The 27,728-nt window shown below is 46.9% G+C and overlaps 5 non-coding genes across 5 annotated transcripts; all 5 read left to right on the top strand.

The window, feature by feature from the left end:
- Positions 1–265: 265 nt before the first annotated feature.
- Positions 266–456, top strand: LOC131738432 (U2 spliceosomal RNA). Its single transcript, XR_009329959.1, has one exon. It is a non-coding gene; the product is annotated as a U2 spliceosomal RNA (small nuclear RNA).
- Positions 457–1,042: 586 nt separating this feature from the next.
- LOC131738247 (U2 spliceosomal RNA) lies at positions 1,043–1,233 on the top strand. The gene has a single exon (XR_009329811.1). It is a non-coding gene; the product is annotated as a U2 spliceosomal RNA (small nuclear RNA).
- Positions 1,234–6,980: 5,747 nt separating this feature from the next.
- Positions 6,981–7,173, top strand: LOC117968072 (U2 spliceosomal RNA). The gene has a single exon (XR_004662221.2). It is a non-coding gene; the product is annotated as a U2 spliceosomal RNA (small nuclear RNA).
- A 14,222-nt stretch (positions 7,174–21,395) lies between these two features.
- LOC117414538 (U2 spliceosomal RNA) lies at positions 21,396–21,585 on the top strand. The gene has a single exon (XR_009329990.1). It is a non-coding gene; the product is annotated as a U2 spliceosomal RNA (small nuclear RNA).
- Positions 21,586–22,177: 592 nt separating this feature from the next.
- LOC117415021 (U2 spliceosomal RNA) lies at positions 22,178–22,368 on the top strand. The gene has a single exon (XR_004546345.2). It is a non-coding gene; the product is annotated as a U2 spliceosomal RNA (small nuclear RNA).
- The last annotated feature ends 5,360 nt before the right edge of the window (positions 22,369–27,728 follow it).

Raw genomic sequence — 27,728 nt, 5'->3', positions numbered from 1 at the left:
TGTTTATTAGAAGTAGGATAGGCATATTGTTAGGGGCACATGTTATCCTGTAGAAAGGTTTCAAAAATGGAATTGTATGCGTGATTATGTTTTGTATTTGTTGCATATATGGGAGAGATGTAATGTGATATGTAATGTATTTTTTTATAAGTGGATTGTAATGTGTTGGTTCTGTTCATGAGTTTGTTGTATATAAGTGGTTATAGTTATTTTTGTATTGTAATGTGTGATGTTTAAGTGTGTTTTGTGAGTTATGTTTGTATGTGTATTTTTTTCCATTAATAAAAAAAAAAAAAAAAAAAATCTGTTCTTATCAGTTTAATATCTGATACGTCCCCTATCAGGGGACCATATATTAAATTGATTTTTGGAATCGGGAGATGGAACAGGGGCTTGCTCCGTCCACTCCACGCATCGGCCCGGTATTGCAGTACCTCCGGGAACGGTGCACACCTTTCTCTAACGTTGGTCAAAGTCAGATCTGGATCTCTCCTGTGAGCATTTTGTCTACCCCTGCTGGAGGGAGAGTGCCAGTGTTGATGCAAGTTTTCCCGCCGTTTTACTTCTTTTTTTTCTTTCTCTCTTTCTTTATTTCTCTTTCTTTCTCTCTTTCTCTCTTTCTTTCTCTCTTTCTTTCTTGCTTCCTTTCTTTCTTTTATTCACATGTGGTGATGATGTAGACAGCAGCAGTTTGTTTCCTGGGAGCATGCAGCTAACCAGACAAGTGTGGTGGAACGTGTCCCTATGCCAGGTCCTTCTTAGCCAGCCAGCCAGCGAGGCACAGTTGTAGTTACCCAAGGCACCTTGCACAGCATAGCAGCTTGGCATGACTATTTGTAAGACGCACTCCGCCAGTTTATGTTTTGTTTTTGGTGTTATGTGTGTGTTTTTGCTTTGTTTTCTCCTGCTTAAATTGCACATTTCCCCTCTGGAAGCAGCAGCCCGTTTTTTTGGGGTCTGCTTGTGCTTGAAATTTTGCACCCACCTTTGAATCCCCCTGTGCCGTCCGGGCTGGGGGGCCCCGGGCAAGGGCCAAGTCTCCATCGCTTCTCGGCCTTTTGGCTAAGATCAAGTGTAGTATCTGTTCTTATCAGTTTAATATCTGATACGTCCCCTATCAGGGGTCCATATATTAAATTGATTTTTGGAATCGGGAGATGGAACAGGGGCTTGCTCCGTCCACTCCACGCATCGGCCCGGTATTGCAGTACCTCCGGGAACGGTGCACACCTTTCTCTAACGTTGGTCAAAGTCAGATCTGGATCTCTCCTGTGAGCATTTTGTCTACCCCTGCTGGAGGGAGAGTGCCAGTGTTGATGCAAGTTTTCCCGCCGTTTTACTTCTTTTTTTTTTTCTTTCTCTCTTTCTTTCTTTCTCTCTTTCTTTCTCTCTTTCTTTCTTGCTTTCTTTCTTTCTTTTATTCACATGTGGTGATGATGTAGACAGCAGCAGTTTGTTTCCTGGGAGCATGCAGCTAACCAGACAAGTGTGGTGGAACATGTCCCTATGCCAGGTCCTTCTTAGCCAGCCAGCCAGCCAGCGAGGCACAGTTGTAGTTACCCAAGGCACCTTGCACAGCATAGCAGCTTGGCATGACTATTTGTAAGACGCACTCCGCCAGTTTACGTTTTGTTTTTGGTGTTATGTGTGTGTTTTTGCTTTGTTTTCTCCTGCTTAAATTGCACATTTCCACTCTGGAAGCAGCAGCCCGTTTTTTGGGGGTCTGCTTGTGCTTGAAATTTTGCACCCACCTTTGAATCCCCCTGTGCCGTCCGGGCTGGGGGCCCCCGGGCAAGGGCCAAGTCGCCATCGCTTCTCGGCCTCTTGGCCAGATCAAGTATATGTGGCTTGACCGCAGTGCTTGGTAGGGAAGGCGATGACGTCCAACCGGAATACGTCGGCTCCTGGAGCGCGGCTGCTAGACACAATACGCTTTGTTACAAAGGAAAAGGATGGAGCTCAACCGCGGATTGACCGGATTCTGTTTGCCAAGAAGGTCTTACTGGAGGGAATTGGATGCTCTACAGCAGATGTCTACTGTTTCCAGGATTTCAGCAACAAGGGAATCTTTGACATAACCTTTTCATCATCACGATGCTGCTCGACTGCCTGGGAAAGATGTAGAGAGGTAAGAAATGAACCTCCATTTTCAGACTTCTACATTGAACCTCTTTTTGTCAGAGAAATCAGACCTCTAACTGTCCATATGTATAACCCCTTTGTAGTGGATGAAGATATTGTGACATTCTTAAAAAGATTCTGCGATGTGCTACATAGTGGGACTAAAATAAAAGACTCTTTGGGTTTTTGGACTGGAAAAAGAATGTACAAAGTAAGGTTAAGACCTAGAGAAGGGGCTCATGGGGGAGTCATACATCCTCCAGGCTCCTTTTCTATTGGATCAAACAGAGGATACCTATATTACCCTGGACAGCCAATACGGTGTCGAAGATGTGGAGAGGAGGGACATAATGCAGAGGGATGCAAAAAAGATTTTTGTCGTAAATGCCAGAAAGGAGGGCATACAACAGCTGCATGTGTTGCCCAAGTTGAATGCAACTTGTGTGGGGACAGTGAACACATCTTTAGAAACTGTCCAGAACGTGCAGGAAGTTATGCTGGGGCGACCATGTCAAGGAAAGTGGTCAGCCAGGATACACCTGACATTGAGAGCTCTCAACAAGGGCTCAGAAGTGGGGAAACAGGAGCCCTAACAGTGAGAAAGGTGCCGGAATCGGAAAGCCTGGATACCGAAAACCCTAAAGATACAACTGTTGAGAAGATTATGACAACCTCTGACCTCTCACAAAGAGCATCAACTTCCTCCATGAAAGAACCAACAACTAGGAGAGTGAAAAGAAGAGCAGAAACAGAACTAGAGGCCATCGAAGAAGAAGAAGAGAGGAAAAAAACAGAACAGGACCCTGAAGTACTTATGGAACTTAATCAACCAGCTACGGAGAGGGAATTCCTTCCAGCATTACCTGCTGGAACCAAGTGGGGTGACATAGAAGAAGAACAGTGGATTACAAAGAAGGGGAAGGCCAAAGAATCGGAACTAAGGCAGTTCCAAGTAGAAATATCCAATCAGTTCGATATTCTTGGTGCCATCTCCTCCTCAGAGGAGTCCAATGCAGACCGATTGGAAAGTGCAGAGTTGGTAGTCCCTGACTCACCCGGTATGACAGGGACTCAGGAATCAACAGAGGGGACGTCATCCATAGACTTTGTAGAGGATACAATAGACTGTGCGGGACAAAGGACCCCTGCACTTTCTACAGTGGAATTTGAGACTCAGGCTGCAGTAGAAGAATTCATAGAGAAGATGATATGAAAAGGAGATGGAACTTAAGAATTATAAGGTCTCTCTTTTATGTTTCTGCCTTGTTTTGTTTATCTGGACTGCCAAATTTTATTTAGTTCAAATGAATAATCTGCAATGTGTTACCCTAAATGTTAGGAGCATTAAGAACATGACTAGGATGATCTCTATTCTGTCCTTTTTAAACACACAAAAATTTAATGTTTGTTTTTTGCAAGAATGTGGCATACCACACTTAAAATCATACCTGACGTATTCAAAATGGTGGACACAAGGCCCGTCAGCTTGGTCAGGGGGTAATGATAATAAAGCATCAGGAGTTGCTATATTATTTAGAGGTAATGGTATTAAGATATCTGAAGTAACAGAAGTGGTCCCTGGTCGTGTACTATGTGTAGACAGTCTGTTTAAAGGTAACAACATTAGATTTGTTAATGTGTATGCCTCCCCATTTAAAAATGAGCGAATGGAACATTTTTCGGTGATCCCCTTTTACTTGGCCAGTTCTAAACCAATAATACTGGCAGGAGACTTTAACTGTATTATCGAGGTTAGTGGTAGGATTGGGTCCATGAATATAAGGTTAGATAAAACATCTAGAGCACTTGAAAATATGACAAAAACTGCAGGGTTGATAGATGTGGGAAAAGAGTCTGGAAAGAAAGATTTCACCTGGTCTAATGCAAGTGGCAGTCTAGCATCTCGCATAGACTTTTTTTTTGTATCCCCTATATTTAAATCACGAGAGTATAGTGTGTCGACAGTCTTCTGTTCAGACCACAAAATGATAGGGTTTAATGCCAAGTTCCCCACTGCTTGTGTAGCGGGACAAGGAATTTGGAAATTAAATGTAAACCTGATAACAGAAAGCATCATAAAAGAACTAAAAGAGCATTATATTAAATGGAGGTCATTAAAATGTTGTTTTGATGGTGTAAAAGATTGGTGGGAAAAGATTAAAGAAAGAATTAAAGACTTTTTTGTGAGGAAAAGCAAAGAGATAAATAATAAAAAGAAACAAGAATTTAAAAGAAATCAAGAACAATTACAAACCCTGGTTTTGTTACAGGAGTCTGGGTGGGAGGTAAAGAGAGAGATCGAAGCAGCGAAAGCAGAGTTAAAAAAATACTTCATGGCAGAGGCAAAAAAAATAAAGTTTCGATCAAAAGTAGAGATTTTAGAAAAAGACGAAACCTGTAGCAGTTTTTTTTTTCAAAAAAGTACACTCCAATACATCAAATATCACTAAAATAAAAGATCTTAAAGGGGAGTTGAAAACTTCAAAAAAAGAGATACTTGAGAGTATTAACTGCTTTTATGAAACTCTGTATTCAGAGAAAACATATGATGATGAATATGGGAAACAGTTCCTTAATAAAGTCACAGACACACTGAGTGAACAAGCACAGGATCTTATGGATAAATCTTTTACTCTGGCAGAGTTAGGAGAGGCCGTTCGGGCATTTAAAAAAAATAAAACTCCAGGAAGTGATGGGCTCCCATATGAGCTGTATGTGGAGCTCTGGGAGGTAATCGGTCCAGATCTGATGGAGGTATTTAATGAGTGCTGTAGAGACGGTAAAATGTCTAATACTTTTAGGAAAGGGGTGATTACCCTAATTTATAAACATAAGGGAGATAAAGCAGAGATTAAGAACTGGAGGCCTATAACACTGTTAAATGCAGACTACAAAATTTTGGCGAGAGTACTCGCAAATAGAATGAAAACAGTGGTGGCCGAGGTCATCAACCCAGACCAATCATGTGGAGTACCCGGTCGGAGAATCTCAGATTCACTTTGTCTGGTCCGAGATACTATAAACTATATAAAAGAACGCAATGTAAGAGCAATCTTGGTCAATCTAGACCAAGAAAAAGCTTATGACCGGGTTTCACATGTGTTTCTGTTTAAGGTTTTGAAACGGTTGGGGTTTGGCCCTCAGTTTCGTAAATGGGTACATTTGATATATAGTGATATATATAGTACAGTTTTAGTAAATGGGTGGCAAACTGAACCATTCAAAATAAAATCAGGAGTCCGTCAAGGATGCCCACTGTCTGCACTGTTATTTATCTGTACAATTGAATTGTTTGCAATCTATGTCAGGAAAGATAAACAGATACAGGGGATTGTAATCCCGGGAAGTAATAACATACAGGTAAAGGTCTCGTTGTATATGGATGACGTGACGGTTTTCTGCAATGATGCACCGTCAGCAGTCAAATTATTACAAGTGACAGAATGGTTTGGACGCGCTGCCGGCGCCAAAATAAACATTGAAAAGAGCGAAGCCATGTATTTTGGGTCCTGGTCTGGGAGACTCTCTATCCCATTCTCAGTGAAAACTGATTTCATTAAAATATTAGGAATTTGGTTTGGGAAAGAGGGTGCAATTATTAAAACGTGGGAAGAAAGATTAACTAAAATCAATAAAAAAATTGGCTTATGGACAAAAAGAGTATTAACACTAGAGGGGAAAGCGTTGGTGCTTAAAAATGATTTATTGCCGGTTCTGCTGTATGTTGCTCAGGTTTGGCCACTGCTGAGAGACTGCAAAAGAACAGTCAATAAAATAGTCTTCTATTTCGTGTGGGGTTCAAAAATGGACAGACTAAAACGGTCGATAATGTTTAAATCACCAGAGAATGGAGGAAAGAGGATCCCAGACTTGGTGAGTATCCTGATGTGCACTTATGTCTGCAATTGCCTCTCTATTTGTTTGACATCACAGTATAAATTGTCAAAATGTTTTTTGTTTCTAAGATATTATTTATTTACATCTTTGAGGAAATATGGCTGGGTGACCTTACCCATGAATACTCCATACTGCTGGTTCCCCCCATTTTATTTGTCTGCAGTTATAAAGTTCATTAACATTAATAATTTAAGTTCCATAGATACAAAGGACTGGACACCGAGAAATATCGTGCCTCACATGAATGACAATGATAAACTGGTGGTGGTGAGTCAATTCCATGAAAACAACTGTAAAACAATCTGGAAAAATGTCTCTGCTAGATACCTGACAAATAGACATAAAGATGTATCATGGATGGCAGTGCATAACTGTCTAGCTGTCAGAGAGTTTATGCATAGGAGAGGGTTAAGTGCAGTGATAAAATGCCCAAGACCAGGTTGTACAAGTGTGGAGTCAGTAGAACATCTGTTAATTGAATGTACTTTTGCAAAACAAGTGTTGCTCACTATGAAAGATCTACTGTTGAAATTTGTACCACAAAATGACATCTGTAGTGTGTTTCTGATGTATGGTCTATTGCAGAACACCGTAGCAGAAGACGACTTTGAGTGTGCCTGGCAAGTAGCGTGCTGTATTAAAGACGCATTGTGGACGGCAAGAAATCTGCTGGTTATGCAAAGAAAGTATATTACAGTGACATCATGCAAAAGCTTAATAATGTGCCTAATAAATGATTATATAGTATTGCAATCCAGAAAATATGGGGTTATTACAATAGAAAATAAATGGAAATTACCCTGGTAAATACATTTGAATAAACTAATGTACAGACAAACATAACAGAAAATGGAAAAATGAACAAGACATAGAAAACAAGACACGGTAAATAGTATTGTTGTACTTTGTTTATTGTGTTGTACATTATTGTTTTTGTATATATTGTATATTGTATACCTTGAATGTTTTTTTTGGTAATAAAACACTTAAAAACAAAAAAAATCTGTTCTTATCAGTTTAATATCTGATACGTCCCCTATCAGGGGACCATATATTAAATTGATTTTTGGAATCGGGAGATGGAACAGGGGCTTGCTCCGTCCACTCCACGCATCGGCCCGGTATTGCAGTACCTCTGGGAGCGGTGCACACCTTTCTCTAACGTTGGTCAAAGTCAGATCTGGATCTCTCCTGTGAGCATTTTGTCTACCCCTGCTGGAGGGAGAGTGCCAGTGTTGATGCAAGTTTTCCTGCCGTTTTACTTCTTTTTTTTCTTTCTCTCTCTCTCTCTCTCTCTGTCGCCGAGGATTGTGGGATTGTGGGATTGTGGGAGGAGCTTGCGGAGAGGCGGTAGCGTTTGAACGCTGGTGCGGTAGGAGAGTGTTTTCGCTACTATTTTTTTTTGCAAATTTATATATTTAATTGTTAATTGTTTAGTTCGTTTATATATCTTTGTTTCGTTGCTTTGTTTGTACTTTACCGTTTATAGAGTAGTGTGTGTGTGTGTGTGTGTGTAGGTCCCGTTATGGGATCTCACTCTGGAGGGCTGGGGGCTCTCAGCCGCCGACACGGGCTCAGCTGCTTGCCCGATGCCGGCGTGTCAGTGGAGGAGTGCCTGCTGGCAGTGGGAGAGGTGGTTGGGTGTGACAATATAATATCGGCATCCCGGATGAATAAAAGGTTTGTCGTGTTTTTAAAAGAGGTATCGCTGGTCAATCAACTAGTGGAGGAAGGTTTTTCAGTGAAAGGAGATTTTATTCAAGTATCCCCCTTAGTAACCCCTGTTACCAAGGTAATCATGTCTAATGTGCCGCCGTTTTTAAAAAACGAGACCTTGGCAAATGAACTTGCCCGATATGGCAAACTGGTGTCCCCAATTAAAAATATACCATTAGGGTGCAGAAATACAAATGTTAAGCACGTCCTGTCTTTTCGGAGACAGGCGTTTTTGCTGCTGAATAACCCGGGGGAGGTGATTGATGTTGCTTGGAGCTTCAGTGTGGAAGGGACGGGCTGCGTAGTGTTTGTCAGCTCGGATACAATGCGGTGTTTTAACTGTGGGGAACAGGGACACCAGAGGAGAGGGGAGCGGCACGGGAGCAGACAGCGAGGACGGAGCAGAGGAAATGGAGGGGGAGCTCTCTGACTCCTCGCTTATCTCTGACATCCCCGATAGCCAACCTGTTAACAGGGGGAAAAAATCTATACCCTAGATGAATTTAAACAGTTTATGGAGAGTACAAAAGGGAAAAGGGGGGTTGAAATTGAAAACTTCTTCCCAGATCTGAGATTATTCCTCCACTCAGCACACATCGTCACACGAAAGGCAACATTAGAGGAGTTTGACCAGCAAAAAAGGTACCGTCTTAAAAAATATGTTCAAATAATTAAGAAAAAGATCGCTAATGTTGCCAAACAATAATTTTAAAAATGGATACTTCTTTTAAGAATTTTTTTATTGTTGCTTGTTTTACTCTGTCAGTTTTATTTTTTTTAGCCGCTATGGAAAAGTGCGTTTTTATTTCTTTTAACGTGAATGGCTGCAGACAGTCTTTTAAAAGAGCGCAGCTGTGTGAGTTTTTAGAGCAGAAGCGGGCGGGGGTCGCGCTGCTGCAGGAGTCGCACTCAGACTGGGAGAATGAGGCGGCGTGGCTGGCAGAGTGGAGGGGGCCATGTGTGCTGAGCCACGGCTCAAGCACCAGTGCAGGAGTGGCAATTTTATTTAAGCCCAGCCTAGGAGCAACAATTTTAGATATTGAAGAAATTGAAAAGGGGAGGTTATTAAAAGTGAGAGCAAGGTTGGGTGGTACTGTATTTGTTTTTATTAATATTTATGCACCAAATAAAGGAAGGGAACGCATTTTAATTTTTTATAAATTAAAGCAAGCTCTTTTAAATATTGATAATGATGATGTGGTGGTGGTGGGAGGAGATTTTAACTGCACTATTGATTTTACAATGGATAGAAATAATGAGGAACCCAATCCCCAATCCTCAAGTGAATTAGCTGCAGTTTTTCAGTTCAGTGGCCTGGTTGATGTCTGGAGGTGTCTGCACCCCAATGCAAGACAGTACACCTGGTCTCATTGTCGCGCACAACAAATATATAGAGCCAGGTTAGACCGCTTCTACACATCACACACACATTTGAATAAATTCATTAAAGCCAATATCATCCCCAGTAGCCTCTCTGACCACCACTGCCTGTTAGTTACAGTAATACTCACCACTGACTCTCACAGCACCTCCTACTGGCATTTTAATTTAAAGCTATTACAGGACACACTTTTTGTAAAACAGTTTAATGATTTTTGGAACATTTGGAAAAAAGAAAAAACAAATTATAAAAATATTAGGCAGTGGTGGGACATTGGCAAAACGCAGATTAAAATCTTTTGCCAGCAGTACACACTCAATTCAACCGGGTCACTGAACGCAGCAGTGAGAGAGCTGGAGTTGAAAATTCTCCAGTTAGAGAGCAGCCTGGACACAGACCACCAGGAGCAGACCCTGCAAACGCTGAGGGAGCAGAAACACATGCTGGGCAGCCTGCTGAAGGAAAGAGTGAAGGGGCGCTGGTGCGCTCTCTCTTCATGGAGCTTAAAGACATGGACACCCCCTCCAGTTTCTTTTTTGGCTTGGAGAGGAGGAGAGCAGACAGCCGGAAGATGCACTGCGTCCGGACGCCTTGCGGCAGGGAGCTGTTCAGCTGGGAGGAGATCAGCAGGGAGGCAGTAAAATTCTATTCTGAACTATACAGCAAAGAGCCTTGTGAGCAGAAGGATACAGACCTGCTGCTCCAGGATTTGCCCACCCTGAGCGAGGAAGAACAGAACCAATTAGACAAGCCACTAACATATCAGGAGCTGACCACTGCTGTTACACAGCTTTCAAATGGAAAAGCTCCTGGCATTGATGGACTGCCCACTGAATTTTTTAAAAATTTCTGGACTGTGATTGGTGAGGACTTTTTGCAGGTGCTGGGAGAGAGCCTCCGAGATAAAGAACTGCCCCTCAGCTGCAGGAGGGCAGTAATCACACTACTGCCCAAGAAAGGAGACCTGTGTTTACTCAAAAACTGGAGACCTGTTTTGCTTTTATGTTCTGATTTTAAAATTATTTCAAAATGTCTGGCCAATAGACTAAAAATGTGTATAGGAGCTGTAATACACACGGACCAAACTTACTGCATACCGGGACGTTCCATTTTTGATAATTTGTTTTTAATTCGAGACTTTTTATCAATGGCTAAGACATGCGATTTGAATGTTGGGCTGGTTTCTTTAGATCAGGAGAAAGCGTTTGACAGGGTCGACCACACATACCTTTTTAAAACCCTGGAAGCCTTCGGGTTTGGCCCTGTTTTTATTTCTTATATCCAGCTTTTATATTGGAATGTTTTTAGCATTTTAAAGATTAACAATGGGCTGAGTCAGCCCTTCCCAGTGTGCAGGGGTATTAGGCAGGGCTGCTCCCTGTCTGGAATGCTTTATTCACTGGCCATAGAGCCCCTGCTGCACCTGCTGAGGGGCCGGCTGGTTGGCTGGGCAGTGCCCTCCTCACCCTCCTCTGTCGCAGTGAAGGTGTCCGCTTATGCAGACGATGTGAACGTGTTTGTGTGCAGTGACGGAGACATCAAGGCACTACAGCAGAGCCTGCACACATTCCAAGGAGCCTCTACAGCAAGAGTTAACTGGGCAAAGTGTGACACCTTCCTGTCAGGCAGTTGGCATGATTGCACCCCCCTGTCCTGCCTGAGGCGCTGAGATGGGACAGGACAGGTATAAAAGTGCTGGGGGTGTTTTTTGGAGTGGAGATATATATGCAGAAAAATTGGGAGGGCCTAGTGGACAGGGTGAGGGGGCGGCTGCAGAGATGGAGGGGACTGCTGGCCCAGCTGTCCTTTAGGGGAAGGGTCCTGGTGATTAATAATCTGGTGGCCTCCATGCTGTGGCACAGGCTGGTGTGTCTGGACCCTCCCCGGGGCATGGTGCAGGAGATCCAAAGAATACTGCTGGAGTTTTTCTGGAGCGGGAGACATTGGCTGAGGCCAGCGGTCCTGTATCTCCCCACTGATGAAGGGGGGCAGGGGTTGGTCTGCATTGCCAGCAGGGTGGCAGCCTTCAGACTGCAGGCGGTTCAGAGGCTCCTGTACACTGGGGAGGAGGCTCATTGGAAGAGGCTAGCTTGTTTTTTCCTCAGCAGAGTAGGGGGGCTGGGGATAGACAAACACCTGTTTTTAATTGAGAGTGCCAGACTAGCTAAAGTAGGTCTCTCTTCTTTTTACTTGAGTGTTTTAGATGCCTGGAGGGCAGTGAGGGTGGCGAGAGATGAGGGGTCCCTGACAGGCAGGGTCCTGTTGGAGGAGCCCCTATTTTTCAATCCGCTCTTCCCTGTACGTTTCTTTCAGTCAATGACGCTCTGTGCCAGCTTTGTGAGGGCAGGAGTGACCAGGCTGAGACATCTTATCAACTTTGAGCTCTCCTGCTGGCTGACTGCTACACAGCTGGCTGGGCGGCTGGGCTGGCACTCTGAGAGACTGGCAGAGAAAATGGTCAGTGAACTGAGAAGTTGTCTTTCCCCCGAGCTCAGGGAGGCTGTGAGAGAGGAGATGTCCAGCGGCACAGGGCAGAGACAAGACTTCATCTTTCCAGTGCTGCTAGTGTGTCCAGCAGTAGGTGAATGAGAGGAGGGTGTAGGAAACGAGGGAATGTTATTAAACCTAGACACAGTTAAAGATCTAACTCTTCATACAGCAGAGAGTAAGAAGATCTACCAAATTTGTGTGAAGGCATCACATTCCCACCAGTTGAGGGGGTTGGTGGATTCAAGATGGAGGGCATGTCTGGAGGTAAAGGAGGGGTGCAGGCCAGTATGGAGGGTGCTGTATAAACTGCCCCTCACCAAGAGAGCGGGGGACCTGCAGTGGAGGATCCTGCACTGTATTGTGTCCACCGGCAGGTTTCTCCACAGAGTTGATGCTAGCATTAGCTCAGAGTGCTGTTTCTGCTCTGCAGAGGAAACAGTGTTTCACATGTATAGTGAGTGTGTCAGGCTAGGACCACTCTTCCATCTCCTACAGGAGCTCCTGCAGGGCCTAGGCGAGGAGTTCACAAAATAGCTTTTTATCTTTGGGGTTCCCTACAGTTTTAAAAAGAGAAACAGGTGTGTTTTAATTAATTTTATAATGGGTCAGGCAAAATTGGCCATTTTAAAATCCAGAAAGAACAGTATCTCTGGGGCCGGGCTGACTGATGTTGTGTTGCAGTTCAGGGTTTTGGTGGTCAGCCGGATAAGAGTGGATTTGAATTTTTTAAACTAAATAATAACCCGGAGGACTTCCAGGAGAGGTGGTGTGTGGGAGACGCCTTGTGTGCTGTGAGTGAGGAGGGGGAGCTCCAGTTTTTGTTCTAGTTTTAATTTTATTTTTTATTGTTTTACAGTGTTTTAATTAATTTTGGCTTTAATCTGTTTTTAACAGAAAGAAAACACTGTGTTTTTTTAATTGATTTTTTATGATCCTTTTATTTTGGTCAAATCTATTTTTAAGGAGAACATGATGTATTTTAGGATTTTTTAATATTGCTAAATCTTAATTTAGTTATGTTTTACCTTTATTGAGTTTTAATGGATTTTATTTGGAATGTTAAATAAAGGATCTTAAAAGTCAAAGTCTTTCTTTCTCTCTTTCTTTCTCTCTTTCTCTTTCTTTCTCTCTTTCTCTCTTTCTTTCTCTCTTTCTTTCTTGCTTTCTTTCTTTCTTTTATTCACATGTGGTGATGATGTAGACAGCAGCAGTTTGTTTCCTTGGAGCATGCAGCTAACCAGACAAGTGTGGTGTAACATATCCCTATGCCAGGTCCTTCTTAGCCAGCCAGCCAGCGAGGCACAGTTGTAGTTACCCAAGGCACCTTGCACAGCATAGCAGCTTGGCATGACTATTTGTAAGACGCACTCCGCCAGTTTATGTTTTGTTTTTGGTGTTATGTGTGTGTTTTTGCTTTGTTTTCTCCTGCTTAAATTGCACATTTCCCCTCTGGAAGCAGCAGCCCGTTTTTTTGGGGTCTGCTTGTGCTTGAAATTTTGCACCCACCTTTGAATCCCCAAGTGCCGTCCGGGCTGGGGGGCCCCGGGCAAGGGCCAAGTCGCCATCGCTTCTCGGCCTTTTGGCTAAGATCAAGTGTGTGGCTTGACCGCAGCTCGATTTGGAAGCGATAGGTAAGGTAAGGTAGGTAAGGTACGGTACGGGTAAGGTACGAGGAGGTATTGCCATGTGAAGGGGGAGGCTATAAAAGTGAGGGATGATGATGGGGTGTGGACTGGGGCATGGAGGGTGGTGTGTGAGCTGTGGAGAGGCTTAGGGACATATGATGGGTTTCTGCACATACCTTCTGACATTGCACTTGGTGCTGACAGGGGGTATGTGCATTACTTCGGCCAGCCTAAGGTGTGTCGGAAGTGTGGAGGTGTGGGGCACTTAGCGGTGGTGTGTAAGAGAGTGGTGTGTAATGTGTGTAAAGAGGAGGGGCACATGGCTAGGGAATGTGAAGTTCAGAGGAAGTGTAATCTGTGTGGGAGTGTGTGGCAATGCGCCCCGTCCCTGTGTGCATTTGTATGTTGCGTGCGTGTGTTAATGTTGGTGTATAGATTGGTACACGGGATATAAACGGGTCTGTGTTTCACGTGTATTTAAAAAGTGTAGATTTGTATTTAGGCACGAGGAGAGCACAAATCACTTCACGTGCTGGTTAAATGTAATATGTGAGCACGGGGTTGCACAGAATTAATTCACGTGCTGGGATTCAAGTGAATAATTAATTAGTAATTGAATCCCAGCACAATAGTATATATAGACGCACATTTCTTGCACTCAGGGTTAGGTGTTCGGAAGAGGAGAACGGGTGAGAGAGAGAGAGAGGAGAGTTAAAATCATTAAACGTAAAGATAAGTGTGTGTACTCACCGTGTTTGTTTGTCTCCGTGCACCGTTTGTGTTTAGTGCGTTTTGTATGTCTGTTTATTTTGGCTACCAGTGCCGTGTCCTGTTTTGTGCTGTTTACAACCCTTTTATTTGTTATTAAACGCTGAGTGCAGCCATTGCACTCGGCTCATCATCACAACCACAGTCTCTGTGTATTCCTTTTCTGGTCTGACGCCACCCACTCTGGCCGTCTTTGTGACACGTGGTGTCATCGTGGGATAGCCGCGCCTCCAAGCGTCAGACCAGGAGGGGTTTTGTTTAAAAAAAATATATATATAATGGCAGAAGACGCCACAAAATGGCGGGACTGGTTCCTGGAGAATGCTGGGCTGGAGGCCCAGGCTCTGCCCATAGTCGTTCGGGCCCTGTGGATCATGGACAGTGAGAGATGGGAGGCCTATAAGCAGGAACACACCCCAAACACCTTGGAGGAAGGTGTGGAGTTTCTCCTCAGCTACCTGGAGGCAACGATAAACGGAACAGCAGCCCAGGTAGCAGGACCACCAGCAGAGGAGTACCTGCTGTCCCCATCTCCACCAGCAGAGGGTGAATGCCTGCTGGTTTTGCCTCCACAGCCCAAGCGGGAGACAGATAAAGAGGTGAAGGACAGGGAGGAGGAGTGCCGCCTAAGGGCCAGGCATCCACGGCGATGTAACAAGCCATCGCCGGGGTGCCTCCTCTGCGACCAGGATCACCTGTTCACCCACTGTCCCTTCCGCAGTTATGGGGAGGAGCCTGAGCGTCCACAGCCCAAGCGGGAGGAGCCTGAGCGTCCACAGCCCAAGCGGGAGGAGCCTGAGCGTCCACAGCCCAAGCGGGAGGAGCCTGAGCGTCCACAGCCCAAATGGGAGGAGCCTGAGCGTCCACAGCCCAAATGGGAGGAGCCTGAGCGTCCACAGCCCAAATGGGAGGAGCCTGAGCGTCCACAGCCCAAATGGGAGGAGCCTGAGCATCCACAGCCCGAGCGGGAGGAGCCTGAGCGTCCACAGCCCAAGCGGGAGGAGCCCGAACGTCCTACGCCTGAGTGGGAGGAGCCCGAACGTCCTGCGCCTGAGTGGGAGGAGCCCGAACGTCCTACGCCTGAGTGGGGGGAGCCCGAACGTCCACAGCCCAAAAGGGAGGAGTCGGTGCGTCCACAGCCCAAAAGGGAGGAGTCGGTGCGTCCACAGCCCAAAAGGGAGGAGTCGGTGCGTCCACAGCCCGAAAGGGAGGAGTCGGTGCATCCACAGCCCAAAAAGAGGGAAGTCGGGGCTTCCACAGCCGTAGGACCCAAGCTGCCAGCAGAGGGAGAATGCCTGCTGGTCCCACCTCCACCAGCAGAGGGTGAATACCTGCTGGTGCCGTCCCAAGAGCCAGAAGGGGAGGAGTTACAGGCTCAACCCCCTGAAAATTTTTTGGGGGGAGAAGGGCAGGATGCTGGTGTCCCCCAGCAGCCTCTAGCTATGCTGCTGAAGGCAGCACGGCGCGCACATGCCAAGCCGCCACAGCAGAGGGAGCCAGCACCGCCACAGCCTCCCTCTGAGTGGCCAGCATCAGCCCCATCGCCTCTACCTCCGCCACCTCCACCGCAGTGGGAGGACTGCTTGCCCCTCCCACCTCCACCAGCAGAGGGTGAATACCTGCTGGTTCCACCTCCACCGCAGTGGGAGGACTGCTTGCCCCTCCCACCTCCACCAGCAGAGGGTGAAAACCTGCTGGTCCCACCTCCACCAGCAGAGGGTGAATGCCTGCTGGTTCCACCACCGCCAGGAGCAGAGGAGCTGGAGCTGCCTCTGCCTCCACCACCGCCAGGAGCAGAGGAGCTGGAGCTGCCTCTGCCTCCGCCACCGCCCGGAGCAGAGGAGCAGGAGCTGCCTCTGCTGCCCGTACCTCCGCAGGGAGTACGGTGGCCGGAGCCCCAGAAAGGGGAGCTGCCGGCCACGAAGAAGGGGGAGGAGGTCTGGAGACCACTTTCCCCAGCAGCAGTTTCGCTGCAGGAGTTCTTGTGGCCGGAGCCCCACAGGAGGGAGCTGCCGGCTACGAAGAAGGGGGAGGTCGGGGGACCACCTGCCCCCGCAGCTTTTTCGCTGCAGGACGGGACCAGCATGCTGTCAGCCGTGCCACTACCGGCAGGGGAGCTGACAGCATTTCCAGCCATGGGCCCACTGAAGCCTCCCTTCCCAGCCCGAGACTTTGTTCTGGACTGCTGGGTTTTTAAGGGGGGAGGTGGCCGTTGAGGCCATGTGTGCTGCGCACAAGGGGGGGTATATGTGGCAATGCGCCCCGTCCCTGTGTGCATTTGTATGTTGCGTGCGTGTGTTAATGTTGGTGTATAGATTGGTACACGGGATATAAACGGGTCTGTGTTTCACGTGTATTTAAAAAGTGTAGATTTGTATTTAGGCACGAGGAGAGCACAAATCACTTCACGTGCTGGTTAAATGTAATATGTGAGCACGGGGTTGCACAGAATTAATTCACGTGCTGGGATTCAAGTGAATAATTAATTAGTAATTGAATCCCAGCACAATAGTATATATAGACGCACATTTCTTGCACTCAGGGTTAGGTGTTCGGAAGAGGAGAACGGGTGAGAGAGAGAGAGAGGAGAGTTAAAATCATTAAACGTAAAGATAAGTGTGTGTACTCACCGTGTTTGTTTGTCTCCGTGCACCGTTTGTGTTTAGTGTGTTTTGTATGTCTGTTTATTTTGGCTACCAGTGCCGTGTCCTGTTTTGTGCTGTTTACAACCCTTTTATTTGTTATTAAACGCTGAGTGCAGCCATTGCACTCGGCTCATCATCACAACCACAGTCTCTGTGTATTCCTTTTCTGGTCTGACGCCACCCACTCTGGCCGTCTTTGTGACAGAGTGAGACACACTTTTTCATGAATTGTCCTAGATCCTTTGCCAATAGGGCTAAGAGGTATGAGGAGGGAGAAGAGAGTGAGGAGGAGAAGGAGGAGGAGGAGGGTGAGGGGAGGCAGAAAGGGGGAAGTGAGCAGCAGGAGAAGGGGGGTGAGAGGGAGGAGAATAGAGGGGAGGTGAGGGAGGAGGGGAGGGAGGGGGAGGCACAGGGGGAGGGGGGAAGTGATCAGCAGGGATCTGTTCTGGAGGAAGATTTGATGGTGTCCCCATCAGAGGAGGAGAGTGAGGACCCAGGGGAGGGGTCCAGTGGAAGGAGCAGGGAGGAGGTGTATAGGGGGAGTGGGGTGGTAAGCTCTGTGGAGGATGATGGAGGGGGCGGTATTCCGTGTGCAAAGCGGGAGCGGGATGAGGCTAGTGTTGAGGGAACAGGACGGGAGGAGGAGGATGGTAACTCAGAGGATATGGATCAAGAGTGGACTCCAGGGAAAAGGAAGTTACATAGTGAGGAGGGGGATGGGTTTGTGAGGGTGGAGGGGAGGAAGAAGGGGAAGAAGAAAAAGAAGCAGGGGAGTGGGGGAGTAGGACAGGAGTTTTTTTCATCCCCCAGTTCAGTCGTTTCCTCTAGGGGTGACTATAGAGGAGATGGTGGTGCGGAGAAGAATGGGGGAGAGCCGTTCCTGGATCTGGAGGGGGTCGTAGTGTTTTCCTCAGGTGAGGTAAGTATGAGGGAGGAATTTGTGGTAACTGGCCAGGAGGGGGAGGGGGAGGAGCCCCTTTTAAAAATATCCTGATGCAGGATTCTGTATGTGTATGGCTGTTAGCTTGTTTTGCAATGGCTCTGAGTGTGGTTACTATAAATGTTAGGAGTATTAAAAGTCGTGATAGGTGTACGTTGGTGTTGTCATATTTGAGTGGGATACAGTGTGATATTTTGTGTTTGCAAGAGTGTGGTATCCCTGGGTTGGAGGACTATAGTACTTATGAGGGGAGGTGGGGTTATGGGCCATCTGTGTGGTCCGGATCAAATGAAAATAAATCAGATGGGGTAGCAATTTTGATTAAAAATAAGGGGGTTATGATTAAAGATCATAGAGTGATTGAAAAAGGTAGGGTGCTGGAGGTGGAGGCGGAATATTTTGGGAAAAGTTTTAGCTTAATTAATGTGTATGCTCCGCCAGAGGTGGAGGGGAGGGCTAGTTTATTTGAAGATTTAAGGGTTAAATTAGTGAGGAGCAGGCCGGTTATTGTAGCAGGGGATTTTAATTGTGGGTTAACAATGGAGGATAGGCGAGAGATAAAGAAGGGGTTCAAGCTGGATAAATCTAGTAAAATGCTAAAAGAAATAGTGGAGGACTTTCGACTAGTGGACTGCTTTAAAGTGAACAATGTGGGGGAAAGAGGTTTCACTTGGGTGAAAGGGGATGGGACCCAGGCGTCCAGGATTGATTTTGTGTTTGTCTCACAGAGGGTGGAGTGCGAGGAGTGTGTGCTGGTGCCAATGTTTTTCTCTGACCACTGTGCGCTGAAAGCTGCTTTTGACCTTACAGGTTGTGTGGATGTAGGGAGGGGTGTGTGGAAGTTAAATTGCGAGTTGTTGGAGGATGATTGGGTGTGTGAGGTATTTAGAGAGTGGTATGGCCAGTGGCTGTCCTTAAAGGACCTTTGTGGGTCCCAGGCAGAGTGGTGGGATCTGGTGAAGGAGAAAACGAAACATTTCTTTATTTGGGCGGGGAGGAGGAAGGCAGAGAGGGAGAGAAGGCAGGAGAAGGTTTTGTTCAAGGAGCTGGAGAGTTTAACTAAATTGTACAATGCAGGGCTGGACTTTAGTGAAGAGATCAGGGAAGTGAAAAAGAGACTGAAGGGGGTGGTAGAGAGGAGGGTGAAGGGGCTCTTATTTAAAAGCAGAGAGAAGCATTTAGAGGAAAATTAAAAGTGTAGTCGGTATTTTTTTTAAAAGGTGCTGGATGGGAGGAAATTTATAGACTCTATGAAAGGGAGGGATGGGGCTTTAGTTAAGACTACAGAGGGGCTGTTGAGGGTGGTGGAGGAGTTTTATGGGGGCCTTTATGTAAGGAAAGAAATTGAAATGGGGGCTATGGAGGAGGTGTTAGGACATTTGGAGCGGGAGGTGGGGGATGGAGGGCAGTTGGACAAAGAGTTTACGAGGGAAGAGTTAGATGAGGTGGTCAGGGGGGTGAGGCTGGGCAAGACACCGGGGGAGGATGGACTCCCTGTGGAGTTCTATTTAAAGTTTTGGGAGTTAGTGGCACCAGATCTGTTGGCCTTGTTTCGGGAGTGTGGGGAGGAGGGAGGGGAGTTTCCACCTTCATTTAGAGAGGGCATTATTACATTGATTTTTAAAAAGGGGGATAAGGCTGAGCTGAAAAATTGGTGGCCAATTACATTGTTGAACCAGGATTTTAAATTGTTCAGTAAATCGTTGGCTCAACGTATGAGGGATGTGCTGGGGGATGTTATCCACCCGGATCAAACTTGTGCCGTTCCAGGTAGGAAGATCACGGACAGCCTGGTATTGATGAGAGATGTCATCTGTTATGCGAGAGACAGGGGAATTCGATTATGTGTACTAAATTTAGATCTTGAAAAGGCGTATGATCGGGTCTCGCATCAGTTCATGTTTGGTGTTCTGCGAAAAATGGGGTTTGCAAAGAGGTTTTTAGACTGGGTGGGCCTGTTATATAAGGGTGTGTATAGCAGGGTATTGGTAAATGGGTGTCTGTCAAATCCAGTTAGTGTGGGATGTGGCGTCCGTCAGGGCTGTCCGTTATCTCCGCTCCTGTTTATCTGTTGTATGGAGCCGCTGGCACAAGCTTTGAGAAGGGACCCAGTGTATAAAGGGTTAACTATTCCTGGGAGTGGGGGGCAGGAGGTTAAATGTGTCTTGTATATGGATGATGTCAATGTCCTCTGTCGGGATGAGTTGTCCATTCAGAGGACTTTGGAGAAAGCTGATGTTTTTTGTCGTGCGTCTGGGTCTAAACTGAACCAGGAGAAATCAGAGGCAATGTTCTACGGGAAATGGGACGGGAGGGGTAGTATAAAATTAAAAGTTAAGGAAGACTGCATTAAGATTCTGGGGGTGAAATTTGATGCTAATGGATCAGGGGGTAAGAACTGGGAGGAGGTTGGAAGTAGGGTCAATAAAAAGCTAGGGTTTTGGAGGCTGAGGAGGCTTACGATGGAGGGGAGGGTGATGGTGGTAAAGTGGGTAATATTGCCACTGTTGTTGTATGTGGCGGTCGTGTTCCCACCATCTAGGAATGTGGTAACGCTGCTAAACAGAGCTGTGTTTCGTTTTTTTTGGCAGGGGAAATGGGAGAGAGTGAGGAGGAGTGTGGTGGGGAAGGATAAATTAAAGGGGGGAAAGGGTTGCCAGATGTCCAGACGTTTTTAATGTCAAAGTTTTGTGCATTGCATTTTGCTATGTGTCTGAATGGTGTGTCAAAAGGGGCCTGCTTTGTGAGATTCTATATTAGTTCCTATTTGAGGAAGTTAAAGTTGATGTCCGTGCCTTTGTCTGTGCCAACAGCCTTTGATCTGCCCTATCATTATGCGTTATTTAAAAGATTTGTGATGTCCAAGGGGCTGGAAGGATGTAAGGCTGAAATTGTGGCTAATGGTAAATCTCTGTTTAACTTTCTGCAGGGTAATGGGGATATGTGTCCGGTTCATGGCCTTGTATTAGATGAGACGCCAGAAGTGTGGCAGAACGCGAGCCATCCTGCCCTGATGAACGAGCATCGAGATCTGTCTTGGTTGGTAGCCCACGATGTATTGCCAGTTCGAGCGGTGATGCATGCATGTAATCTGGGGAGGTCACCCAGATGCCCGAGAGAGAAGTGTGGAGAGGAAGAAACGGTCGGTCACGTTCTCTGGGGATGTCTGGAGGCGAGGAAGGTGTGGAGTGAGGCAGGCTCCGTCCTGGATTTGTTCCGGGGACAGCTGCCCATACATAGGCAGCGTGTGCTGTATGGGAGCCCGAAGAAAGACCAAGAGAAACTGAGCAAAGTGCAGTGGGGCATGCTGTGGGTCCTAATACGCTGTCTGTGTGATGCAATTTGGAAGGCAAGGAACTGTTTGGTGGTGAAGGGCGTGAGCCTGCCTGCCAAGGCTGTTCTTGAAATGGGACTAAGTCAGATGGAGAACTATGTCCTAAAGGACGCTTTGCGACTTGGCCGACAAGAGGCGAAGAGAAGATGGAGGCTTGAGGAATGGAGACGTGGAGATCTGTGGGCTACTGGCGTGGGATGAGATCTTGCTGCTTGTTTATTAGAAGTAGGATAGGCATATTGTTAGGGGCACATGTTATCCTGTAGAAAGGTTTCAAAAATGGAATTGTATGCGTGATTATGTTTTGTATTTGTTGCATATATGGGAGAGATGTAATGTGATATGTAATGTGTTTTTTTATAAGTGGATTGTAATGTGTTGGTTCTGTTCATGAGTTTGTTGTATATAAGTGGTTATAGTTATTTTTGTATTGTAATGTGTGATGTTTAAGTGTGTTTTGTGAGTTATGTTTGTATGTGTATTTTTTTCCATTAATAAAAAAAAAAAAAAAAAAATCTGTTCTTATCAGTTTAATATCTGATACGCCCCCTATCAGGGGACCATATATTAAATTGATTTTTGGAATCGGGAGATGGAACAGGGGCTTGCTCCGTCCACTCCACGCATCGGCCCGGTATTGCAGTACCTCCGGGAACGGTGCACACCTTTCTCTAACGTTGGTCAAAGTCAGATCTGGATCTCTCCTGTGAGCATTTTGTCTACCCCTGCTGGAGGGAGAGTGCCAGTGTTGATGCAAGTTTTCCCGCCGTTTTACTTCTTTTTTTTCTTTCTCTCTTTCTTTATTTCTTTCTTTCTTTCTCTCTTTCTTTCTCCCTTTCTTTCTTGCTTTCTTTCTTTCTTTATTCACATGTGGTGATGATGTAGACAGCAGCAGTTTGTTTCCTGGGAGCATGCAGCTAACCAGACAAGTGTGGTGGAACATGTCCCTATGCCAGGTCCTTCTTAGCCAGCCAGCCAGCCAGCCAGCGAGGCACAGTTGTAGTTACCCAAGGCACCTTGCACAGCATAGCAGCTTGGCATGACTATTTGTAAGACGCACTCCGCCAGTTTATGTTTTGTTTTTGGTGTTATGTGTGTGATTTTGCTTTGTTTTGTTTTCTCCTGCTTAAATTGCACATTTCCCTTCTGGAAGCAGCAGCCCGTTTTTTTGGGGTCTGCTTGTGCTTGAAATTTTGCACCCACCTTTGAATCCCCCTGTGCCGTCCGGGCTGGGGGGCCCCGGGCAAGGGCCAAGTCGCCATCGCTTCTCGGCCTTTTGGCTAAGATCAAGTGTAGTATCTGTTCTTATCAGTTTAATATCTGATACGTCCCCTATCAGGGGACCATATATTAAATTGATTTTTGGAATCGGGAGATGGAACAGGGGCTTGCTCCGTCCACTCCACGCATCGGCCCGGTATTGCAGTACCTCCGGGAATGGTGCACACCTTTCTCTAACGTTGGTCAAAGTCAGATCTGGATCTCTCCTGTGAGCATTTTGTCTACCCCTGCTGGAGGGAGAGTGCCAGTGTTGATGCAAGTTTTCCCGCCGTTTTACTTCTTTCTTTTTCTTTCTCTCTTTCTTTCTCTCTTTCTCTCTTTCTCTCTTTCTTTCTCTCTTTCTTTCTTGCTTTCTTTCTTTCTTTTATTCACATGTGGTGATGATGTAGACAGCAGCAGTTTGTTTCCTGGGAGCATGCAGCTAACCAGACAAGTGTGGTGGAACATGTCCCTATGCCAGGTCCTTCTTAGCCAGCCAGCCAGCCAGCCAGCGAGGCACAGTTGTAGTTACCCAAGGCACCTTGCACAGCATAGCAGCTTGGCATGACTATTTGTAAGACGCACTCCGCCAGTTTATGTTTTGTTTTTGGTGTTATGTGTGTGTTTTTGCTTTGTTTTCTCCTGCTTAAATTTATGCGATCTGGTTTCTCTTCAGATCGCATAAATCTTTCTAAGACTAAGGCTTAGAGGGTAGTGGCATTGCCCGCTCCCTCCGAGGGTCTGTGAGAGGTTTGTTCGGGTGAGGAGGAACAGAACTTTTTTTATTTTTGACTGGCTTTCTTCAGCTCGGCAACTTTTTGGAAGACTAATGCTCAGTCTGGTTTTGGCTTGCCCAATCCAGGCCGAGGGTCTTTCAAGATTTTGTTGACTGTTGAGAGCAGTTTTTCTTTTTCAGGCGGTTCCAGTTTTTTTCTTTTTCAGGCGGTTCCGGCTTTTCCAGACGTTCCTGGAGTTAGAGAGAAGGAGGACCTACCATCCAGACGACCTTTGAGGACCCTTTGATGACCTAGACGACCTCATCCCCAGCCCTTGATTGTAATCGAGATCCAGACCGAGAGAGCAGCAGGCGCCCAGCAGAGGGCGCCATCTGGGAGGAGCAGAGGGCGGCCCCGGACCCCGAGGAGGCGTCACAGCCACGATTCTTCCTACGTGGTCTCGGTGCCAAGCAGCGCCCCCTACTCCGCCAGGGAAGGACACCGTTCACCTGGGGAGGGGGTCCCTCTTGCGAGGCGACCATCTCCTCAGGGACTAAAGTAATAGTTCCTTCAACTGCCCAGATTTGCTGCTTACGTTGTCTCTTTTCCGTAGAGAGAGACAACCCGGACGTCCAGAGGCTTCTCCCACCCCAATCGGAGGAGCCAGCTGAAGGATGGAGTTCCGGCCAACCCAGGAGACCAGGAGGCACAATGCGGTGCGCTTCACAAGAAACAAGCAAGATGAAACGGAACCAGGACTGACGAGACTGGAGTTCAGCCGGACCATTCTTCAGAGGGGTATGGGTTTTTCCCCTTCTGACTTGAATTGTTTGGTGAAATTGCCAGGGCTTAAGGAAGTGTTTGAGGTCAGTTTTAGGAACCCCCAAAAGTTACAAGAAATGTGGTCCTTTTGGGGGGAGAATAAATGTCTCGCTCCATACAAAGAATTTTGTGTGGACGCACTGACAGACAGAGAAATGAAAGTTGTTACTGTCCAATTTTTCAATGAGGCTGTTAGCGACTATGATATTACAACATGGCTTAACCGCTATGGGAGGGTGTCATCAGAAGGGAGGAAAATTACAGATGAAGATGGGGTTTGGACATTAGCCAGAAAGTGGCTGGTACGCCTCAATGTTGATCCATCGGGCATTGGAGGCGTCCGCCACATTCCAAACTCCATAGTGTTAGGGCCCAACAGAGGGCTGGTATTCTATAATGGGATGCCAAAACTCTGCAGGAAATGTGGGGAATTAGGACACCTGGCGGTCGCATGTACTGTAGTCAAGTGCAGGAACTGCGGCGCCCCCCACGAGACCAGCCACTGCAGAGAAGAGAGGCAGTGCAATTTGTGTGGAAAGAAGGGGCACCTGTTTAAGGACTGCCCCTCTTCCTATGCCAACATGGCCAGAGCCAGCAAGGCAAATACGAACAAGCCTAGGCCTGAGCAGGAAGAGGGAGCAAGTAACAAAGATCAGTCCACATCACCACCAACAGTATCCAAAACCCAGACTCCAGCACCACCATCATCACCAGCACCCCCCTCACCCCCCCGCCCCCGAGACATGTCCCGTTTTACGAGGACCCCTTCCCCCAGCCCAGAGAGAGAGTACAACAGCTACTCCACTAGCTCCTCCAGTAGCTCCTCTGATACAGAACACGAGGCAGGGAGGGAGCCCGGACCCAGCAGTGGCCCCCCCCTGAGTAGGGCCCTCTCAGCGCCAGCACTCCCCCTCGGCTCTCGTTATGACGCCATAAGGATTGAGTCCGTGGGGGAGGAAAGCGAAAGCGACAGTGAAAGTGAGAGTGAGAAGGAGGGGAAGGGAGTGAAGAACCAGCAGAGGGTGGGGAAAAGAAAGGGTAGAGACGAGGGGGGGAAAAGAAAGAAGATCAAGATCAAAGACAGCAAGTTGCAGGTGGCCCCCATAGATCCAAAACCAGCTAATGTCCACACAAAGTCCCCAGTCTTGCCCTCGCAGGCAGAGACGGAGGCGAGTGGGACGGCTACACTGCCGCCTAGTGGGCAGGTAGCAGCCAGCCAGGGCATCCCCAGCCAGCCTTCCCAGTCGTTGGCACAAACCCTAGCACACCTCGCAGAAGAGGTGTTCACTAATGCACCGAGGGAGAGGTCGGGGTCAACACCTTCCCTGACCAGCAGTACCTCGGTAGCAATGACCCTCTTCAAGCGAAGGGCCTCCCTTCAATGCATCCTTGACCCCCTCCCTTGTATGGGCAAAACCAGGGGCCCCCTAGAGGTCCTCCTAGATACAGCACTGGAGGACATGGGAATACCCCTGGACGCGGTAAGCCAGAAGTCTGCTAACAGCTCCAATTCAACAGACGGTAACAGCCAAAGAATGCTGTCTGTCATAAACCCCCCCCAGGACAAAGCTGACCCACACGTTCTGAGGGGCCCTGAGCAAGTTCCACCAAACTTACCTTGTGGGGAGGTGAATAGCCCAAACAACTCCACGTACTGTGCATACAAAGACAGTGCCTTCTTGGACGAGGCAGCAGTGAGTACCTTCTCAGGGGTGATGGGAGTTGCAAATAAGCCCAAGCCCCCTCGAAGCAAGCGTAGAGCTAAGAGTAGGAAGAGTGTCCCGACCTCCCAATCATAGTCGCTATGGGGTGGACGCAGCGACTCCTTTTCTTGTTAGCTACCCTGATGGCCCTGATATGTGTCTCTGTTAATGTCAGGAGCATCAGGGAGACACAAAAAAGATTTGATGTACTAAACTATCTAGCTAACTTGAAAGCAGATCTCATCTTTCTGCAGGAGTGTGGTATTTCGTCGAGACCTGATTATAGGGACCTGAAGGAGAGTTGGACCCTGGGGGACTCCTTCTGGTCGGGCTCCAACATAGCCAGAGCCGACGGAGTAGGTATCCTGTTTAAAAACCCATTTATTACCTCCCGCAGCAGCAGGGAGGTAGAACCTGGTAGAATTCTGAGCGTGGATGTGACATACAACAACACTCCCCTCAGACTGCTTTCTTTCTTTTATTCACATGTGGTGATGATGTAGACAGCAGCAGTTTGTTTCCTGGGAGCATGCAGCTAACCAGACAAGTGTGGTGGAACATGTCCCTATGCCAGGTCCTTCTTAGCCAGCCAGCCAGCCAGCGAGGCACAGTTGTAGTTACCCAAGGCACCTTGCACAGCATAGCAGCTTGGCATGACTATTTGTAAGACGCACTCTGCCAGTTTATGTTTTGTTTTTGGTGTTATGTGTGTGTTTTTGCTTTGTTTTGTTTTCTCCTGCTTAAATTGCACATTTCCCCTCTGGACGCAGTAGCCCGTTTTTTTGGGGTCTGCTTGTGCTTGAAATTTTGCACCCACCTTTGAATCCCCCTGTGCCGTCCGGGCTGGGGGGCCCCGGGCAAGGGCCAAGTCGCCATCGCTTCTCGGCCTTTTTTTCTAATGATCAGGTATGTGTGGCATGACCGCAGTGCCCGGTGGCTAAATTGTTGAGTAGAGCGAGTATGGCGCAAGACAGTTTTTCAAGAAGGGGTGGAGCGAAGAAAACTGCAAGATTCTGTTGGAGAGGAATCGTCGAGGATGAAGAGATGCCAATGAGAGAAGAGTTTATTGAAAAAAATATAATCAATCAAATGCAGGTAGACTTGGAGCAAATCCTAGGAATACAAAGAAATGGAAGAGAAAAATACCTGGATGTGATGATGAAGTGTAAAACCTACTTCACACAATTCATGGAGAAATGCAGAGAAATTGAGGAAGAACACCCACTGAACAAATATAGGGTAAGGTCCATGAAAAGGAATAACTTTAGACTGTTGACGATAAACATGTTTGACATGAACGTTACAGATGCAGAAGTGGGCTTGTTTTTGTGTGATTATGTGGACATACAATCTGCACCCATGTATAGAAGAGATAAATATGGAGTGTGGAATGGGCAAAGGCAGTATGAAGTGCTGTTGAGGGATGATGAAAGAGGATTTGAGGGGTTTTTACATCCACCAGCTACCTTTCGAATTGGACGTGTGAAAGGTTATATACTGTATTCAAGACAGCCTCAGTATTGTAGAATGTGTCATGAAGAGGGACATCCAGAGTACAGATGCAAGAAACAGAAATGTTTGAATTGCAAAGAAATGGGCCATTTTGCATCAGCTTGTCCAAAACCGAAAGCGTGCAATGAGTGTGGAGCAACAAACCATCTGTATAGGGAATGTCCAAACAGAACCTATACAAGTGCCACAAAGGGCCAAGAGGAAAAAATGGAGCTGAGGCCCATTGAGATCGTCCTGCAGGAAATACAAGACTCCCTAATATCCCCTCCTGGACCAATCGAGGAAGTAAAGGAGATGGGCTCACCTTCTGACACAGCACTTTTGGAGGGAGACAACGGAGGAGTGAAGGAACAAGGAGACTGTATTCCAGATTCAGAGCTAGCTGAGCTGCCAGCTATGGGTGAGGGTGAAGAGGAGAATGAAACTATGGAAGGAAAGAGTGAGGAATCACAAGGTACGATGATTCCCGATACCATCGAGAATAGAAGGCCCTGGGGTGAGATAGTAGAGGATGCAATGGAGGAGCAGCAAGAGAAATGGAACCTTGTACCGGGAACCATGAAATGGAAGCTGGAAGAGGGGAACACCGACGAGGCTACACTAGAAATTTCAAACATGTTTCAAGGCTTACCCAAAATATTGGATATGTCATCTGAAGATTATGAGGCTTCTCTTGTCTCTGTCAGCTTGGGATCCCAGATGATAGGAGATGAGGAAAAGTTGGATAAGGAAGGGTCACAGGAAGGTTACCTGGGAAAAAATGAAGTCGAGGGGTTTATGGAAACAACAGGATTTTCT

The sequence above is a fragment of the Acipenser ruthenus genome, chromosome 10 (genome assembly GCF_902713425.1).
Source record: "Acipenser ruthenus chromosome 10, fAciRut3.2 maternal haplotype, whole genome shotgun sequence".
NCBI lineage: Eukaryota > Metazoa > Chordata > Actinopteri > Acipenseriformes > Acipenseridae > Acipenser > Acipenser ruthenus.
This window is presented reverse-complemented; position numbering and strand designations above follow the sequence as displayed.